This window comes from Procambarus clarkii, chromosome 18 (genome assembly GCF_040958095.1).
Source record: "Procambarus clarkii isolate CNS0578487 chromosome 18, FALCON_Pclarkii_2.0, whole genome shotgun sequence".
NCBI classification, from domain to species: Eukaryota; Metazoa; Arthropoda; class Malacostraca; order Decapoda; family Cambaridae; genus Procambarus; species Procambarus clarkii.
Genome location: NC_091167.1, coordinates 35,492,346 through 35,513,589, shown reverse-complemented (window position 1 = coordinate 35,513,589; position 21,244 = coordinate 35,492,346). Strand labels below are relative to the sequence as shown.

The following is a 21,244-nucleotide window of genomic DNA, read 5'->3' as shown; positions in this document are numbered from 1 at the left end:
TCTAACGAGTGAAGAGGAATGGGGCCAATGGATCTAACATCAAAGATTAAACCCAAGACGACCTTATCTCTGCATTTCCTGATACGCGATTGAAACTCGAGTGATGAGACTTGATCGACCTGAGGAGACCAGCTACTTAGCTAATGAACAAACCTCGCATCCCTCCCTCTCTGGGTTAAGTTTTGAGATTGAGAGTCTAGTCCGAGACAAAACGTCCGCGCACTACAAAATTACATTACTTTAAGGACCTTTAATGCATTCACTAGAACACTATACTGTTGAATGTGAAACCGTAGAGGACTTTAGACCTCCTGGCCTCTTGTACCACCAACTGTGTAACTATTTTATTGACTCAGGTGTTCTGGACGACATCCTAACAATTTATCCAAAATTTGCTTGTCCATTTTGAAGAATGAAGAACAATTTTTATTTATATTACGTTGACCAGACCACACACTAGAAGGTGAAGGGACGACGACGTTTCGGTCCGTCCTGGACCATTCTCAAGTCGATTGAGAATATTACATTAATGATTTATATTACTTTCTAAGCTGCATCACTTATGAACCCATCCCTGCCCTTGTGTGGCAGTGCACAATAGAAAGTTGTTTTCAAATATCCATACATTAAAACATTGATTTTAACCATGATATATATGTGCTTCAGCCTACAGTTTAGACCTATTGTCTTATGTATGACCCTCTTGTCCTGCGTGACAGTGAATACCAGCATTATCCTCACTTTAATAAGACTTAATCGAAATCCTCAGATTAGGCAAAATTGTAATTAATTTTGTCAATAAAGATGTTAATAATAATAAACTTTAAGGTCAGATAATTATGAGGAGAAAGCGCGAAGCTAGAATGACTATACAACACTTGAAAGTGAGAAGAGGATAAGGCGTTGGAACATGACCATCGGGAATCGAACGAGAACCCTGCAAGAAGCGAAGCCATCGGTTAGGTTAGGTTCGCAATCCAGACCGACGCTGGATTGCGTTAGCTTAAGTTAGACTAATATAATTAAACTAACCGATTCCTTTTCCCATTACTGAATTTACACAGGCATTAGGTATTTTCTTTCAACATTAAATTCACAAAAGAAAAAGAGTTAGGTTTGGTTAGGTACATAAAACTACTAGCCAGTTGTCGTATATACAACTGTCGCCTCCAACATCTTCACCACTATTGCGTTTTCTAACTTTCTAAGAGATGGAGACGCATACATCTGGAAAATGTAATAGATGAAAACTACATAACAATGTTAATTTAGAGAGGTAAGGAGCATGGTAACTGCTCGACAAAAATGCTAAGGCTATGTGAATAAATAATATATATATATATATATATATATATATATATATATATATATATATATATATATATATATATATATATATATATATATATATATTACCTAATATATAGGTAAAAAAATATATATAGCACTAAGATAATACAACTATACAGCACTTGGTTAAGGATTACGTGGATAAGGATTTAGGATAGGATGGAGGAAAGGATTGTGCCTGAATGAGGTTCTGGGAGTTCTTCTACTCTACAAGCCCGACCCGGGGCCAGGCTTGACTTTGTGAGAGCTTGATCCAACAGGTTGTTGCTTGGAGCGGCCCGCAGGCCCACATATCCAGATCAGCCCAGTTTATCGGGCACTTCTTGCAGAAAACTGTCCAGTTTTTTCTTGAAGATTTCCACTTTTGTTCCAGCAATATATCATATATTTTAGTCTATATACCACATAAAAGTTCTTTAGTCTATATACCACATACAAGTTCTTTAGTCTATATACCACATAAAAGTTCTTTAGTCTATATACCACATACAAGTTCTTTAGTCTATATACCACATACAAGTTCTTTAGTCTATATAATACATGCAAGTTTTTCGTCTATATACCACATACAAGTTCTTTACTTGCACTAGCATAACTAAACTAAACTTAGGCCTAACATTACACCAAATTTAATATATAATAATGTTAATTAAATTTTCAATACACAGTACGTTAAAACTGATTAATGCATGATTGAAGTCAGCTTCTGCATGAACGGAGTATAGCCTGAGGACTGGTTCCTCAAACACAAGAGAACCGGTTCAAAGCTTCTTCGATTCACGGAAATTGTTATCCCTTCTCGCTTGTGAGGATTGATGCTTGAAGCATTTCCTCTTTTCTTAAATTTGTAAACCAATGAAATTTGGTACACCTCGACCCTTCCTGTAACAAGACAGCTGTTTAAGTCTCCTAAAAACAGTTTTTATACATATTTTTATTCGCTCATCCACGCCATTTTACACGACCATCATCTCAAGTACAGCATTACGTAAAGACAGCCCATAAACGCCCAAAGTCAGCTTAAAGCACCTTTTGACAACCAAACATGTTTACCTGGAGCACAGCTGGAGAGAGGTTCAGGGAGTTCTTCTACTCCCCGAGCCCGGCATTGGGCCAGCTTAACGAGCTGGCATGGCATCATTCATGGCAAATTCATGGCATCAGACCAAACGGCACCAGGGGTAGAACACCCGAGTGGTGAACTAACACTTGGTCTAACCGCCACACCTGCAGTAACTTTCACACATCTGTTCACTTTACCCGCCCCTCCGCACGCATTCGTCACCTGAACACACATAAGGTCTTACCGTACCCAGGAGTCCATCCTATCCTTCGTTCTATTAATTGCTCGCGGGTTTTCTCCGGGAATGAATTACATCTGAACCCACGTATAGATAGATATAACTGGGACAGACAGATATGACCTTTCTATGAGTATAAATATATATATAACAACATAAGATTATTCAGTACAGTTTTTTTTTATCACCATACTATGAACTGGATTAAATTGATCAAGTTAAATGACTTTATAATGGTCCAGGTCGAAACGAAAGCATCGTAATATTAACATTTTGATAAAATCCTTGGAACCCGGGCACTAGCTTCCACCAGGTCACTCCAGACGCGCGCTTTAACTCACGGATATGCTAAAAGTTACACAACCTTGAGTCCACCCAAACTCGCTTGGAATTTTGAGGCACCGAGCTGGTTCCCAATCAATATATCACTTTACTATCGTTTCGTTGTGTATTTGATAGGAGCGTTTGGTGGAGGACTTCAATACCTACACTACAGTGCATTCGGAATACATGTAAAAATGGGATCGAGTACCAACTCGATGCCTATGAATTTCAACCGGGTTTGGGTAGGACTCCAGATTGTGTAAATTTTAACATATCGTGGTCCATGGATTAAGGCGTGTGTCTAGGGTGATCCAAGAAGCTGATTTTTATCCTACCGTCGTTGTGACAAATTGAGAGAATCACAGCCTGGTTGATCAAGTATCCTTTGGAAGTGTTTGATAGAGTTCTCTCTTGCACAGCGTGAGAAGGCCGCTAGTTATGCCCTTGATGTATAGATATCTTCTAATATACGAAGATAACCTTGGCGACATTATTAATCTTGGAGAGATTAGATAACCTCTGTAGCACAATGTTTTTTTTTCCCCTCGATTCGCAATCGAGAGACTCGGGATAAATTTCTGGGAAGAAAAAACACAGTTGATCACATTTCCTGTTACCCAATAGTCTCTGTTCACCTAGCAGTAAAATAGGCATTCGAAAATTAGCTAACTTGTTGTGGGTAACATCATGGAAAAAAGTCAGTTGTTGCCTAAGGGGAGAACCTTAGACCTGATACCTCTGTTCGCATAGTAGTGACATAGTAGTGAAACAGACTCAGGAGTTCGGCAACTATTGTGGGTCGCATCCTAGTGAAGGTCAATATTACAGGCATCCTGTCCCCAACACCAGGAATTATATCAAACTAGTAGTAGGCATCCACCAGTCTCAGGAGACGATGGGGTTGCTTACTAAGTATCAGACTAGACATTGGTAAATGGATACAATTCAGTACCTTGAGGTTATCTTGAGTATCCCTCAAGGTGACTTAAACCTGTATGGCTGAACTTTGGCCCGCAAGGATCATCTCCTGACGTCCATGGATTTACGTGGATTTACGTGGATTTACATGGATTTACATGGATTTACATGGATTTCACGTCCGACGTGCAAAATTTAGCACTTAAAAAACATTCCACGCTAATTTTCCCACCACTCTCCCTCCTGCAACTTTGGACCAAACTTCCGATTTGTCCGTCAGACACAATTATCACCAAACTTTTCATTTTGGCCGACTTTTTACCCCAAGATTGACCTATGCCTGGAAGATACCTGGAGAGGGTTTCGGGAGTAGTTCTACTCTCCGAGGCCGGCATGAGGCCAGGTTCGACTTGTGACAGCTTGGTCCAACTGGACCAAAGAACTATACTCACTACCATCCGAGTTAGATACAATTAAAAGACCTTAAATTTACTCATGTGCATGCGCGAATTTGGAAGTCGAAGTCCACGACCCCGGGTTCGATTTCCGAGAGAGGGGCAGAAACAAATTGAGTGTTTTTTCACCTGATACGCCTGTTCACTTAGCTGTAAATAGGTACCTAGGAGTTAGTTGTAGTAATGAAAGCAGAAATAGGCATAGTAATGACAACAGAAGTAGGTCAGCAGTATTTTCAGAAAATTCAGATTATTCATTTACAGCAGAAAATGGTATTATCAGCCAACGTCCCCGCGGCCCGGTCCCTGACCAGGCCTCCTGGTTGCTGGACTGGTCAACCAGGCTGCTAGACGCGGCTGCTCGCAGCCTGACTAATGAATCACAGCCGGGTTGATCAGGTATCCCTTGTAGGTATTTATCAAGTTCTTCCTTGAACACTGTGAGGGGTAGGCCAGTTATGCCTCTTAGTGTAAGTGGAAGTGTGTTGAACAGTCTCGGGCCTCTGATGTTCATAGAAGTTCTCTCTCAGAGGTACCTATTGAATCCTCTGCTTAAAGCAAATGTTGGTTGGTTTGGAACTTCTTCTCTTGAAAGCTGAAGGGAGCAAAAAGCAATATTCCAGACTAGAGCGCGACAATGCCTTGAGTAGTATCATGATTGACGTGACAGCCTTTGTTCTGAAGGCTCTCAATATCCATCCAGTCATTTTCCAGGTCGCTCAAACCATCAGGCCAACTTTATATTATGTTCCTCGGTTCCCTCAGTTATTACAAAAATGCATCTTGTATTCTGTACCCGTTTTAATTTTCTTTTGCTTTCGTAGAGAACTTGGAATTTGTAACATTATACCTGGAGTATATCTGGAGTGAAGTTTGAGGATTTATTTTACTCCCCAAACCCGGCCTGGGAACAGGTCCAAAGGGCCCGTAGGTCCACATATCCACTACGACTGGACAACTAGTATTTTCTGATAGGTAGTGTGTCATTACACCGGTACTTTTTTTCTCGACCTCATATGGGATATAGCCAAGGACACAAACTGTAGCTCTGTATCATCCTTTGCAGATGAGCGTGAGCGAAATGGTGAAGTACCTCCAGACGTGGGCTTCCTCGTGGCCCGAATACCTCTCACTCGTGAAATCTACTACACGTCTCAGAGATTGAACAACTGGGCAAGCACGACACAGACCGAGCTATTGGGTATTTATCTAGCCACTGAATACCTTAAGCTCAATGGTGGTGGAGTTATTTTCTGTGACTCTAAAAGTGCTCTGCAGTCCTTAAATAACCCATCACAATGTATGTCGGAAGTAGCTTGTAATATTAAATGGAATGTAATTTTGGCCAATGATAATAATTCTTGTATAAAATTTGTGTGGATCCCATCCCATGTTGGAGTTGAAAAACATGACTTTGTAGATCAATTGGCCAATGAGGCTTGCAGGAAAGAAAACATTGATTATGACTTTGGACTATCTAATGCAGTTATTAGAAACATACAAATTAAAGAAATTAATTCAGATTTAGAAGAACTAAGAAATGCACAGAGACCTGAAAGCTGCAGTATTAAAAGTTATGACAAGTTCTGTAATAATAGGTATTTGTATGGTCAGCACAGTAACCGGACCAGGCAATGTGATGTAGTAATTGCGCGAATTCGCCTTGGCTATAGACACATCTGGCAGGTTAGTGAGGCTGAGCCACTACCAGAATATTCAGATTGTAAACTCTGTGATAAACCTTTAATGCATTCACTAGAACACTATATTGATGAATGTGAAACCGTAAAGGACTTTAGACCTCCTGGCCTCTTGTACCACCAACTGTGTAACTATTTTATTGACTCAGGTGTTCTGGACGACATCCTAACAATTTACCCAAAATTTGCTTGTCCATTTTAAAGAATGAAGAACAATTTCTACTTATATTCTAAGCTGCATCACTTATGAACCCATCCCTGCCCTTGTGTGGCAGTGCACAATAGAAAGTTGTTTTCACATATCCACACATTAAAACATTGATTGTAACCGTGATATATATGTGCTTCAGCCTACAGTTTAGACCTATTGTCTTATGTATGACCCTCTGTCCTGCGTGACAGTGAATACTAGCATTAACCTCAATTTAATAAGACTATCAAAATCCTCAGATTAGGCAAAATTGTAATTAATTTTGTCAATAAAGATGTTAATAATAATAACTACACGTCTCCGGCTATTTATTAAGTCCTCTCTGTATCACCTCATCTCTTCCTCCTTTTTCCCTCTCTCCCTTCAGTTCCCTTCCACACTCTCCCTCCAGTTTCCTTCCTATTTCTCCCTCCAGTTCCATCCCTCTTTCTCTCTCTCCCCATGGCTGGCATCCAACCGGGTACAATTACCCGGCCTGCTACAGGGTGGAAGTAGCAGGCCGGGTAACTGTACACCCCGCTCCTGTGGTGGTGCCCGAGGTGGCGCCAGTGACAGAAGAAACGGGAGAAAAACTGGGTGAAATATGGTGGAGAGGCAAGTAAATGTTGGTGATAGTGGTGGTGGAGAGGCAAGTAAATGTTGGTGATAGTGGTGGTGGAGAGGCAAGTAAATGTTGGTGATAGTGGTGGTGGAGAGGCAAGTAAATGTTGGTGATAGTGGTGGTGGAGAGGCAAGTAAATGTTGGTGATAGTGGTGGTGGAGAGGCAAGTAAATGTTGGTGATAGTGGTGGTGGAGAGGCAAGTAAATGTTGGTGATAGTGGTGGTGGAGAGGCAAGTAAATGTTGGTGATAGTGGTGGTGGAGAGGCAAGTAAATGTTGGTGATAGTGGTGGTGGAGAGGTAAGTAAATGTGGAGGACGAGGGGGAAGAACAGTGTGGCTGGAACTCAAGCTTGAGATTAGATTAGAGAGGAAGGGAGGGGAGGAAAGATAGAGGGGGGAAAGAGGGGAGGAAGGGAGGGAGGGAGAGGGGAGTCTTAGAATAGGGGGGAGCAACAAGACTGGCAGAGGAGAGGACGATTTAGGAGGCGGAGGAGAATGAATAAAATAAAAGAGGTTTACAGGGGAAAAATGCGAAGAGGAAAACAAGGGGGAAAGTGGTGAAGGAGGATGATATGTGGAATAAGAAGAACGGCGGAAGAGGGGCAAAAAGAAGTATAAAGAAATGACAGGGGGGTGGAAGTAGAGAGATTGATGTAAGAGGAAGGGGAATAAACAGTAGGAGAGAGATGGAAGAGAAGAGGGCTGCAAGAGGAGAGGTGGAAGAGAAGAGGGAGGGATTGAAGAGAGGAGGGATGGAAGAAGTGGGAAGAAAGAGAAGAGAATGTATGGGAGTGCAGGTGGAAAGAAATAGAAAGCAATAAGATTGAGGAGACAAAAGAGGAGAAGAAGACGTGGACAACAAGACATAAGAGGAAGAGCGGTGCCACCAACACCAGAGCCGTGGACATCTTCAAGAGAAAACTGGACTGTTTTCTAAGAGAAGTTCCGGATCAGCCGGGCTGTGGTGGGTATGTGGGCCTGCGGGCCGCTCCAAGCAACAGCCTGGTGGACCAAACTCTCACAAGTCGAGCCTGGCCTCGGGCCGGGCTTGGGGAGTAGAAGAACTCCCAGAACCTCATCAACCAGGTATCAACCAGTAATCAACCAGGACATCAGCAGCCTGCCAGTCAGTTCCTCCGCCTTCATAGCCATGGAAGGGCCGGCTGCTACCACTCTACCACGCAGACTCTACGTTCAACCTACAATGAGAAGGTTAAGGGGAAGAGTCAGAGTTAGTCTGTCCTCCTCCTACACATATACACCTTGATGTTATACACGTCCTGGCTTAGGAAAATTGGCGGCCGTAGACTGCTAGCAGCGGCGTCAAACAGCCTGATTGACCATCAGACCAACGACCCTGAGATCTGGACAGGGGTCGGAACCATCTCAAGGTTGCTAGCTTCACAAAATATGTACTCTGTATAAAAACGAAGTTCTCAAAACACATGCAAACACGTAGAACCTTTAAAAACTACCACAGCACACACACACACACACGACACAGGAAAGTGCCCGTAAAGCAAGCTGGAGGCGCTTGCAGGCGCTATAAAGTATGATGGACACACACACAGTCTAAGTTTCCATAAGACGTAACGCACACAAAGTGACCGTAATACCCACCACACACACACACACACACACACACACACACACACACACACACACACACACACACACACACACACACACACACACACACACACACACACACATATCACGCCAGACCTGTCTCCTGCAGCACATATCAAGCGGATAACATCAGCGGCATATGCCAGGCTGGCCAACATACGAACGGCATTCAGAAACTTGTGTAAAGAATCATTCAGAACTTTGTATACCACATATGTCAGGCCAATCCTGGAGTATGCAGCCCCAGCATGGAGTCCATATCTAGTCAAGGATAAGACTAAACTGGAAAAGGTTCAAAGGTTTGCCACCAGACTAGTACCCGAGCTGAGAGGTATGAGCTACTAGGAGAGACTACGGGAATTAAACCTCACTTCGCTGGAAGACAGAAGAGTTAGGGGGGACATGATCACCACATTCAAGATTCTGAAGGGGATTGATAGGGATAGATAAAGACAGTCTATTTAACACAAGGGGAACACGCACAAGGGGACACAGGTGGAAACTGAGTGCCCAAATGAGCCACAGAGATATTAGAAAGAACTTTTTTAGTGTCAGAGTGGTTGACAAATGGAATGCATTAGGGGGTGATGTGGTGGAGGCTGACTCCATACACAGTTTCAAGTGTAGATATGACAGAGCCCGATAGGCTCAGGAATCTGTACACCTGTTGATTGCCGGTTGAGAGGCGGGACCAAAGAGCCAGAGCTCAACCCCCGCAAACACAACTAGGTGAGTACACAAGGAACCTGTACACGAGTTGATTGACAGTTGAGAGGCGGGCCGAAAGAGCAGAGCTCAACCCCCCAAGCACAACTAGGTGAATACTAGGTGAATACACAACGCGAATCAGCGTTCAGGATCCACAGTCCACGTATCCGTACAAATGAGAAGACTTAATTTCACCTAATGCCTCTGTTCACTTAGCAGTAAAATTAGGCAACAAAAGTTGCATAAGTATTGCAACTGTGTCAACAAATCAACGCAAGGTTATGGGTTGCATCCTGGCGAAGGTCAGTAGTTCGACCTACAGGAACCTCGAAAACAAAACAAAAAAAAAAACTCCCTGTCCCCGACAACGGGAATTACATTTACAGTGTAAATCTTGCTCCGAAATTGTTAAATTACAATTTACATAAAACCTTAAAACTAAACTTAACAGATTGGGCAAATTTGCAACATAACACAAGCGACTTTCCCGGCTGGACGTGAGACCGGCTACCCCTCCCCCCCCCCCCACCCGACCCTCACTAACATGAAAATAAAATCCAGAAATCACCTCGTTTGAGAGGATGACCTGTGCCTGGCACTCGGAGGGACTCTTCCTCATACTTCAGTCACAATAACGTGGTTGAAGTATGTTGACCAGACCACACACTAGAAGGTGAAGGGACGACGACGTTTCGGATCCATTCTCAAGTCGATTGTGAGAATGGTCAATCGACTTGAGAATGGTCCAGGACGGACCGAAACGTCGTCGTCCCTTCACCTTCTAGTGTGTGGTCTGGTCAACTCTTCCTCACTTCCAACTGCTCACGAAACACCAGTCTTGTTGTTTTAGTTGTTGTTACCGTGTGTCTACACAAGGTACGTTGTTAAAATCAATTAAATATGGTTTCTGAATGCAATTCATCCAAAAAGAATTGAGCAAGCGTGTTTTAAGAATTTATTATGATCTTACAAATATGATATCAGTCATTTTTGTGGCTGCTCTTCTGTCAAATGCATTCAAAATGAAAATATTCAGATTTTCCTCATAAAGAGGAAAGTTTAAATATTTATTTTAAAAAATAATATATTTTTATTTCTTATTTTTCACTATCAATAACATTCTTGACGTGTGGGGGACCGGGGGATTCTCTTGAGATGAGTTTATCTTGAGATGATTTCGGGGCTTTAGTGTCCCCGCGGCCCGGTCCTCGACCAGGCCTTCACCTCCAGGAAGCAGCCCGTGACAGCTGACTAACACTCAGGTACCTATTTTACTGCTAGGTAACAGGGGCATAGGGTGAAAAAAACTCTGCCCATTGTTTCTCGCCGGCGCCAGGGATCGAACCCGGGACCACAGGATCACAAGTCCAGTGTGCTGTCCGCTCGGCCGACCGACTCCCAGGGATGCACGTGCCCAAATAATGAGACAATACTGATCCATTCCACATGATGGGAAATATGAGGGTAAATGAGAGATGAACGGTGGAAAACACTAAGGTAATGTAATGATATACCCATAGGCTATACTCGGATGGCCTGACAGCTGAGTGACTGCCCTCCGGATTCGTTGTCCTGAGGTTCCGAGTTCGATCCCTGGTGGAGACGGAAACAAACAGGCAGAGTTTCCTTCACCCCTGATGGGCCTGTTCACCTAGCAGTAAATAGGTTCCTGGGAGTTAGACAGCTGCTACGGGCTGCTTCTTGGAGGTGTGTAACAAAAAGGAGGCCTGGTCGAGGACCGGGCCGCGGGGACGCTAAGCCCCGAAATCATCTCAAGATAATCTCAAGATAGAACCAGTAGTAGAGGTGCCATAGGCACACTCAGAGAGCACTGTCTGAACATCGGAGGTCCAACACGGCTGTTCAATACTCTCCCACCAAGTTTTAGAAATATTGCAGGAATAAAGGTAGATGTCTTCAAGAAGCACTTCAAATCAAATCAAATCAAATGTTTATTCAGGTAAAGTACATACATACAAGGTGAGATACAAAACATTGATGGCTTTATAGATAGAGCTAGTACATACAATGCCTAAAGCCACTATTACGCAAAGCATTTCGGGCACTTAGATACGTTCTTGTAAGAAGTGTCGGACCAACCCGGCTGTAGTGGGTACGTGGACCTGCGGGCCGCTCCAAACAACAGCCTGTTGGACCAAGTTATCAGAAATCGAGCCTGGCCCGAGGCCGGGCTCGGAGAGTAGAAGAACTCCCGGAATCCTCTTCAGGAATGATCCAGGTACTAAAAGGGTACCTGCTTGATGGGGTTCTGGATGTTCTTCTACTCCCCAAGCCCGGTCCGAGGCCAGGCCTGACTTGTGCGCGGTCGACCCAAAAGGCTGCTTGGAGTGGCCCGCAGGCCCCCATGTCCACCACAGCCCGGTTGGTCCGGCACTTCTTTCAGAAAATAATCCAGTTTTCTCTTCAAGATGTCCACGATTGTTCTGGCTATGATTTTTCCGTCACTGGTCTTCGGGTACATAAGCGGAAGTGCTGGAAGCCATCTCCTCTATACAGCTCCTCATGTACTCTGCTTTATGACACTTTATAAAGCAGAGTACACGCCTCGTCATAAAGCAAAAGAGGAAGGGTAGTGAAAGAGAGGCAAATGGGGGAGTGTTACAGATCAAGGAGGGAATAAAGACGAAAATAATGAAGAACGAATGGATATGTAGAGAATAATGGAGGAATCTTCATTGTGATATATATTCACATTTGGAAAAAAGAGAAGATAAAAATTAAGAAGTGGAAGAGGAGGAAGAAATGAGAACTAAAGAGAAAAAAGGATGAGTAGAAAGGAGGAAATGAGAGAAAAAGGAAAGAAAGAAAACCGAACATAAACTAATACTGTGCCTATGGTATTTTTGTGTTGTTTTACGAGAAGCATAAACAATGTCCTCATCATCATCCTTCACCTCCACTCATCATCAATCATCATCCGTCATCATCAATCTCTTATTTCTTCCTAACCATCACTACTTTATCGTGCCGTTCTTAAAGCAAAAAACGTATATATATATCAAAATACTCTTCCTCTGCAGTTCTCCTTTTCAAATCGTATTAATCGTGATTTTTCTCTACCAATCGCCTTCACCAATTCCCCCCATACCTACACCGCCAGGAACTCCCTCCACCCCTCATTTATCCCCACTGGGGAACACGCCCCCCCCCTCCTCCCCCTCTTGTAGATTGGACAGAATGGGGGGACTGATCCTAGGATATGGTCGTGGGATATTATCAAATCGTACTCGCGTTTCCACAAAGCTCGTTTGTGTTAAAATTGTGTATATATATAGTTAGGTTAGAATGTATTAGCTTAGGTTCCGCTGTGTTAGGTATTAGCTAGGTTAGCTAAGTTAGGTATTAGGTAGGTTAGGTACTATCTGTGTTAGACTCGAATGGTTTGGGTTGGGTTGGGTAAGAAGATTAGATTAGATTGGGTGTGTTTAGGTTATGGTAGGTTGGGTAAGGCTAGGTTGGCTGAGGTTAGGGAGGTTTTAAAAACCCGTTGGCAAACAGTCTTATGTTCGATGTGACTTACTTCCGAACAGGAACATCAAGTTCTATATTTAATTAACATTTCCAACCGCAGTGTCAAGTTGCGAATATTGTAACAACAGCTGAGCAAGTTATATGAGGTTCCAAATGATCAAGAGTCCTCCAAGTTTACTCGTGATGAGGACTTAAGATAGTTCTTACTTAATGAAGAGAAGGGCCATCGCTCTTCCTAACTTTCCTACTAGACTACTCCAAAGGAAGACTTACTTCCATATATAATACTGTCGAGGAGGACTAATATCTTCCCAACTTTCCGCCCAAGATTAATGTAGACCTCAACGTCTTTGGGCAATACTCAGCGCCTCATTCAGCTTAAACTCGCTGCAAGTAATTATCAGAAGACGCTAAGAAACTCGCTAGAAGTAAAAAATATATATAAAACATGCATCAATCACCAGCAGCTCGCCAATCATATTATTTTTGCAATTCAGTTGCAATTTCTTTGCAATTGAAAGGTCATCCATAGATTCTCCAACCTTTCAGAATCAGACTAGTTAAATCGTGGGTATTTATTATGACTGTTTTATCTTGGACTGGATTGTGCAAGTACATAGTTGTAGCAAATATGATTGATACTATTAGTTTCAAATGAAACTGTGTATCAAATAACAAAATTCTGAATGGTCCCCCCAGGCTGTATTGCTTAAATACCTGAACATTCCAAACGCCTTGGCTGAGACTGACCAAGTTATCACCTTCACTCGCGTGATGCAAAGCTGAGTGTTGCACCACCACACCGCTGTGGTAGGTACTGTACTCAGCTAGTACTGTGGTACTGTGGTAGGCACTGTGGCACCTACCAGATGTCCCAGAGAGGACAGCAAGGCTGGTGTTGGGGGAGGCCACACAAGCCACTAAGGAAGTTCCTCAGTTCCTGGCTGCTCCATTCCATTCCCCTGGGTTCTAGGAGGCTCGAACCGTGGATCCCACGCGTGTGAGGGGGTCCACTCTACCATCCCACCTGCTCCTCCGCACGCCCCTCCAGCTCCTAGGACCAGGGGAAGGGGGGAGGAGGCAGTACACAGCCCTCAGTAACAGGTGGTCTCCGCCTAATAGACTATTGATGAACACCTCTGCACGTTGGCACGTCCGCCAGCCATTACACAGCTCGCCCCGGTGGTGATCATCAGCCGCTGGGGACGAGGTATGCGAGAATGGTTCACTATATACCCCGAGGTATGTCTGGTGTGCATTAATGGTTCACTGTATGCCCCGGGGTATGTCTGGTGTGCATTAATGGTTCACTATATACCCCGTGGTATGTCTGGTGTGCATTAATGGTTCACTGTATGCCCCGAGGTATGTCTGGCGTGGAAGAATAGATGTTCACTACAATACTTAAGGTTTACAATAGTGGAGAGAATTCAAACCTAATAATTTAGTGTATTAAGATAGCCTCTCAGTTTATCATAGGTGGGAGGAGGACATGCAGGCAGGGGAGGGAGGGAGGGGTGTAGGTGGGAAATGGGGCAGGTGGGAGAGGGGGAGGGGCAGGTGGGAGAGCATGTGGGAGAGAGTGGCAGAGAGGGTCAGGCCAGGCAAGAATGCGGTGTCCACAAGGAGAGAATGGGCAGGTGAGAGCAAGAGACAGAGGGAAGAGTGATCAGAGTGTGGAGAGAGTACACAGACCCCCCACCTACACCTCCCCACCTACACCTCCCCACCTACACCAGCAGTGTACCTGGCTGGGGTGGTTCAGGGTCCAGGGGCGGCGGGGCAAGGTGGTGTTCAGCTCGACACCGCCACTTCCCTTACCTGCAACACAAAACATAAGAGTTTAGAAATATTAGACATTACCTACAGGAAAAAAAATAAACACATACTTAGTTTGGCTTATAACAGTAACGTTTAGGGCTGCATGTGAGAGCTCATAAGATCATGAGCGTCATGAACTTGGTCCGTGGCCTCAAACCACAGTAAGTGACCGTACTGTAAGTAACTATACTGTAAGTAACCATACTCTTAAGTAACTATACTATAACTGTACTATAAGTAACCATACTAAAAGTATAATGTTTGCCACCACCCACAAATTACTTTTTCTATTCTTGCCATTTGCAAACACAAGTGGACGGGATCACGAGGTCCTTCAGCGGAAGGTAAACTCGTCCTATTTACCAAAGCTTTACCTGGGCTTGGTTTCAGGGTTATTTTTTTTTTCCTGGCAGAGCCGGAGCGAGGATTGAGGAGGGCGAAGACTGGTGTGATCCGCCCCCCAAAAAAAGGCTTTTTAAGCAAGGGGGAACACACTCAAGCCCAGACTCCCCCCCCCCCCACTTGTTGCAATACATTCACTGCTATTGACTGAAATGTCGTACATGATTCCAGTGTTTGTTGACACAAGAAGTACATTCAAAAGCCAGTGTTGTTTACGCGTCAACCCTGCGCACGCTCTCTGTTATCTTGAGATGATTGGCAATCTTGATCTGTGGCAACTTATTGTGCTGCCACACCTCAACTGCGCGCCCTCCCCGTGCAACCTGTGACCACTCTCTCGTGCTATCTCGATAATACATAGTATAGTATAGACCTCCCTAAAATAGTCAGACAAGACCCCAGTCTCGCTCGCTCGCTTGCTTGCTTGCTTGCTTGCTTGCTTGCTTGCTTGCTTGCTCCTGTTGTCGTTCCGTCTACTCCACTCGCTCTTCTCCGTCTCTTGCTTCCTTTCCCTCCCCCTCCCTTTTCTCCTCCTTTATCTCATTTGCACAACAAGAGAGCCGAGTCAACACGTAAACAACTCCTACACATCCGCCTGCCTGACACACCTTCCCTATTATGTCTTGCCACCACAACACACCAAGCTCCTCTACACCACAGAGTACCCATTGTGACCCTCTCTCCCAGTGACCCTCTCACACAGCCCTCTCTCCCAGTGACCTTCTCACACAGCACTCTCTCCCAGTGACCCTCTCACACAGCCCTCTCTCCCAGTGACCTTCTCACACAGCACTCTCTCCCAGTGACCTTCTCACACAGCCCCCTCTCCCAGTGACCCTCTCACACAGCACTCTCTCTCTCCCAGTGACCCTCTCACACAGCCCTCTCTCCCAGTGACCCTCTCACACAGCCCTCTCTCCCAGTGACCCTCTCACACAGCACTCTCTCTCTCCCAGTAACCCTCTCACACAGCACTCTCTCTCTCTCCCAGTGACCCTCTCACACAGCAATCTCTCTCCCAGTGACCCTCTCACACAGCACTCTCTCTCTCTCCCAGTGACCCTCTCACACAGCCCTCTCTCCCAGTGACCCTCTCACACAGCCCTCTCTCTCTCTCTCTCTCCCAGTGACCCTCTCACACAGCCCTCTCTCTCTCTCTCTCCCAGTGACCCTCTCACACAGCCCTCTCTCTCTCTCTCTCCCAGTGACCCTCTCACACAGCCCTCTCTCTCTCTCTCTCCCAGTAACCCTCTCACACAGCACTTTCTCTCCCAGTGACCCTCTCACACAGCCCTCTCTCTCTCTCTCTCCCAGTGACCCTCTCACACAGCCCTCTCTCTCTCTCTCTCCCAGTGACCCTCTCACACAGCCCTCTCTCTCTCTCTCTCCCAGTGACCCTCTCACACAGCCCTCTCTCTCTCTCTCTCCCAGTGACCCTCTCACACAGCCCTCTCTCTCTCTCTCTCCCAGTGAGCCTCTCACACAGCCCTCTCTCCCAGTAACCCTCTCACACAGCACTTTCTCTCTCCCAGTGACCCTCTCACACAGCACTTTCTCTCTCCCAGTGACCCTCTCACACAGTACTTTCTCTCTCCCAGTGACCCTCTCACACAGCACTTTCTCTCTCCCAGTAACCCTCTCACACAGCACTTTCTCTCTCCCAGTGACCCTCTCACACAGCAATCTCTCTCCCAGTGACCCTCTCACACAGCCCTCTCTCTCTCCCAGTGACCCTCTCACACAGCCCTCTCTCTCTCCCAGTGACCCTCTCACACAGCCCTCTCTCTCTCTCTCTCTCTCTCCCAGTGAGCCTCTCACACAGGGATCTCTCTCTCTCTCTCCCACAGCGACCCCCTCTTACTGTGACCTCTCTCCCACGCACCTACAATCACCTCAAAATCACATCCTTATTATTTCCACAACGGCGAGCCGCCACGCCGGCGGGGATATATAAAGACCCCCATGATGAAAATATGCTGCGAAGTCTTTATCGCCGTGCCTGAGGCGCCTCACACTGCCAGAGTGCGCCACAACACTGCCAGAGTGCGCCACAACACTGCCAGAGTGCGCCACAACACTGCCAGAGTGCGCCACCACACTGCCAGAGTGCGCCACAACACTGCCAGAGTGCGCCACAACACTGCCAGAGTGCGCCACAACACTGCCAGAGTGCGCCACAACACTGCCAGAGTGCGCCACAACACTGCCAGAGTGCGCCACCACACTGCCAGAGTGCGCCACAACACTGCCAGAGTGCGCCACAACACTGCCAGAGTGCGCCACAACACTGCCAGAGTGCGCCACAACACTGCCAGAGTGCGCCACCACACTGCCAGAGTGCGCCACAACACTGCCAGAGTGCGCCACAACACTGCCAGAGGGCGCCACCACACTGCCAGAGTGCGCCACCACACTGCCAGAGTGCGCCACAACACTGCCAGAGTGCGCCACAACACTGCTAGAGTGCGCCACCACACTGCCAGAGTGCGCCACAACACTGCCAGAGTGCGCCACAACACTGCTAGAGTGCGCCACAACACTGCCAGAGTGCGCCACCACACTGCCAGAGGGCGCCACCACACTGCCAGAGGGCGCCACCATACTGCCAGAGTGCGCCACCACACTGCCAGAGTGCGCCACAACACTGCCAGAGTGCGCCACCACACTGCCAGAGTGCGCCACAACACTGCCAGAGTGCGCCACAACACTGCCAGAGGGCGCCACCACACTGCCAGAGTGCGCCACCACACTGCCAGAGTGCGCCACAACACTGCCAGAGTGCGCCACCACACTGCCAGAGTGCGCCACAACACTGCTAGAGTGCGCCACAACACTGCCAGAGTGCGCCACCACACTGCCAGAGTACGCCACCACACTGCCAGAGTGCGCCACAACACTGCCAGAGTGCTCCACCATAGGGCCTCATCGTCATCTCCATCGCCATATCCCGAAAGTGACACAGGTGGATGTGTCGAGATTTATGAGGTCAACACATCCCGCCGGGCATCCCCAACACCTGAGCAGTACCGGGGGACAGGAGCTCGGTCCCCACCACCAAAACCCGCCTTCCTCCAGCCCGTCTTTGTCTTGACTCCCTCTCCTGCATTCCCAGACTCCTATCCCTAGGCAATGTCCTTCCCTGACCCCCCCCCCCCATCCTACTCCATCCATTTTACTCTGTAATGTGTAAAAAGTTCCAAGGGATTGATACGGGATGTGCCCCTCTCTATAGGGTCAGTAGACGCCTCGCCTCCACCAGGACCGGATAAACAAGGGCTCATCCACCCGAGAATGAGGGAGAAGGAAGGGAAAGAAAATTTAGGGACGGAGAAGGAAGGAATGAAGAGTAGGAAGGAGGGGGAAAGTTGGCACTACAGGAAGACGAGATGATTATATAAGCAATAACAGCCATAATAAATTTGTATGTTTACAAACAGTTCTTTCAAAATTAGTTCCATTAAAAATAATATTAGCCTATTACAGCTACAAGAATTGCTAACTTAAATCATTCCCTCGCGCTACCACACCTCAACGAGTGGAATGCACTGAAAGACTATATATATGTGTAAGTCACCTCCATCCACATCTTTAAGGCCAGATTCGACAAAGAATTCGAAGGTCAGACTGGTTACATTATAACGCCGCACGTACACCAAGGCCAGGAGATGAGGCTAGGAAGAACCAGACCTCACTCCTCCGTATCCAGTGATGGTAAATAGCTTAGTACACGGGAGCACACTCTTCTACCCCTCACATACGTATATTTTGACCCCTAATGTGCGAGCTCCCTTTACAGACTCACCATAGCCCGTGCTACATGGACGAGTTCTGGGTCGCTAAATCTAAAACTACGAAATATGCGAGCTCCCTAAAATAGTCAGACACAGGCCAGTCTCGCTCGCTTGCTTGCTTGCTTGCTCCTGTTGTCGTTCCGTCTACAAACTGTGTTACGATCTGTGAGCTACGTTCCGTTCCGAACTGTGCATCCATTTCGGTCTGGATGCTAAGTTAGCCTTCGTCACTACCTGTTGTGAGTGTGTGTGTATGTTCCCGCTGCTCTCCCCTATCTTCTTCTCTATATTCATTCTCTCCTCCTTTCTACTTCACATTCTTCCTCTCCCACACTTTCTTCCTCCTCTTTTTGCTACTGCTTATTCTTCCTTTTCTCCTCCACTCCCCTCCTCTCTGCTTCTTCCTCTCCTCCCCCTCCATGACAGGTACATAATCGCCATCAATTTAAGTCGACAGATGCGCTGATAATGTAGTGAGACAGCCACCTGGGTCCAGGGAAGGACCCAAGCTGTTCCCTCACCTCTCTTGGTGCGTATCATCCAAGATGGACATGTCTTCAGTCTTCAAAATTCATATTTGTTAACTTGATTTTTATATTTCCCCGTTCTACAGCTGTATATTCCCTCTACAACGTTGTATGTTCTTTATACTAGATCTGTATATTCTCTTACCACAGCGCCATATTCCTCATACTACAGCTGACAGGTCTTGATGTATGACATGTAGAAAACAAATTTGTGGGCGGTCCTGAACCTTGCCAGCATCACAAAACACATTCGCTTTTATGATTTAGCTTACATGATTTAATGCTAATTTTATCTGACGTTCAGGGAGTTTTTCTCGCATAATAAGTATCGTGGCAGTTGAAGGACATCCAAGGGTGATGAAGCTCATAGCTTCGATTTGCACAACAGTCATTAACAGGGGAAATTAAAAATCAAACACGTTTTTTTCCCAGAGGTCCCATTCATGAGTTAAATCATTGTAAACAGATGATGAATACTCTGAGTTCCCACCCCTCTCCTCCTCCCTCTCACTGGCATTGATGACTATCTACAGGCTACGAAGACAACCTCACAGACCAAACAATCACCAGAATCTCTCTCTCCAGCCCTATACATCGATCCTTCAACCCTATGCCACAATGCCCTTTATAATTATTTCCTCAATCACGTTCTGTGGTTGAGTGCTTAATTATCCTGTGCACTGTAGGTAGAACAGATGGCTAACCCTGTCTCTGGTGGATAGATGGATATATGCTTAATACCATTGTATACATGAATGACCACGTTTGTGGCCGAAAACAAACCATAGAAAATTTTGAGACAACTCTCTCCACCAGCTTCTGCCTCTCACAGTTGCTAGATCACTATAACATAGCTCTAGGTGTCATGGAAGACAAACAAAACGCAGGTGTAATCTACACATACTTTGCAAAAACTTTCGACAAATGTGACCAAGATGTTATTGCGCACAAAATGCGTACAAAAGGAATTACTAGCAAAGTAGGAGATGGGTCTACAACTTCCTAACGAACAGAACGCAGAGTATAGTAGTCAATACAGTAAAATCCGGATCATCTACCGTGAAAAGCTCAGTCACCCAGGGTACCGTACTTGCTCCGGTACTTTTATCTCATACTAATATCAGACATAGACAAGGATACAAGCTACAGCTCTCTATCATCATATGTAGATGAAACTAGGTTTTTCATGCGAGTAGACAACACAGAGGACAAGGCAAACCTACAATCGGATGTAAATGGGATGTTTCAATTGGCCACAGATAATAATATGATGCTTAATGAAAATAAGTTCCAGCTCCTGCGCTATGAAAAAAAATTAAATTTAAAAACGGAAACCATATATAAAACGGAATCAATTGTTGACCAAACCACACACTAGAAAGTGAAGGAATGACAACGTTTCGGTCCGTCCTGGACCATTCTCAAGTCGATTGTAACACAATTGACTTGAGAATGGTCCAGGACGGACCGAAACGTCGTCGTCCCTTCACTTTCTAGTGTGTGGTTTGGTCAACATATTTCAGCCACGTTATTGTGGCTCCTCGCCTGCAAACGGAATCAAATCACACTATGCAACGAAGAAGCAATGTAAAGGATCTAGGAGTAATCATGTCAGAAGACCTTACCATTACAAAACACCATAAAGTAGCTGTCACGACTGCAAGCAAACTGACAGGTTGGATAACTAGGACCTTCGAAACAAGGAATGCCATGTCAATGATGTTACTCTTTAAGACACTAGTGCTCTCTAGGGTGGAATATTGTTGCACTCTAACAGCCCCATTCAGAGCCGGAGAAGTTGCTGGCCTAGAGAGCGTGCAAAGGTTCTTTACCACTAGAATCCACTCTTATAAGTCATCTTAATTATTGGGACCGATTAAAAGTTTTAACTCTGTATTCTCTAGAGCGCAGGCGAGAGATACATAATAATCTACACGTGGAAGATATTAGAGGGACTTGTTTCAAATCTGAACACAGAAATAACATCGCACGAAACCATTAGGCATGGCAGGA

The 21,244-nt window shown here is 45.6% G+C and overlaps 1 protein-coding gene across 5 annotated transcripts in view; it reads right to left on the bottom strand.

The window, feature by feature from the left end:
- Positions 1-21,244, bottom strand: part of LOC123754415 (fat-like cadherin-related tumor suppressor homolog) — a 669,154-nt gene that overhangs the window by 334,080 nt on the left and 313,830 nt on the right. The gene's annotated exons all lie outside the window — the stretch shown is intronic.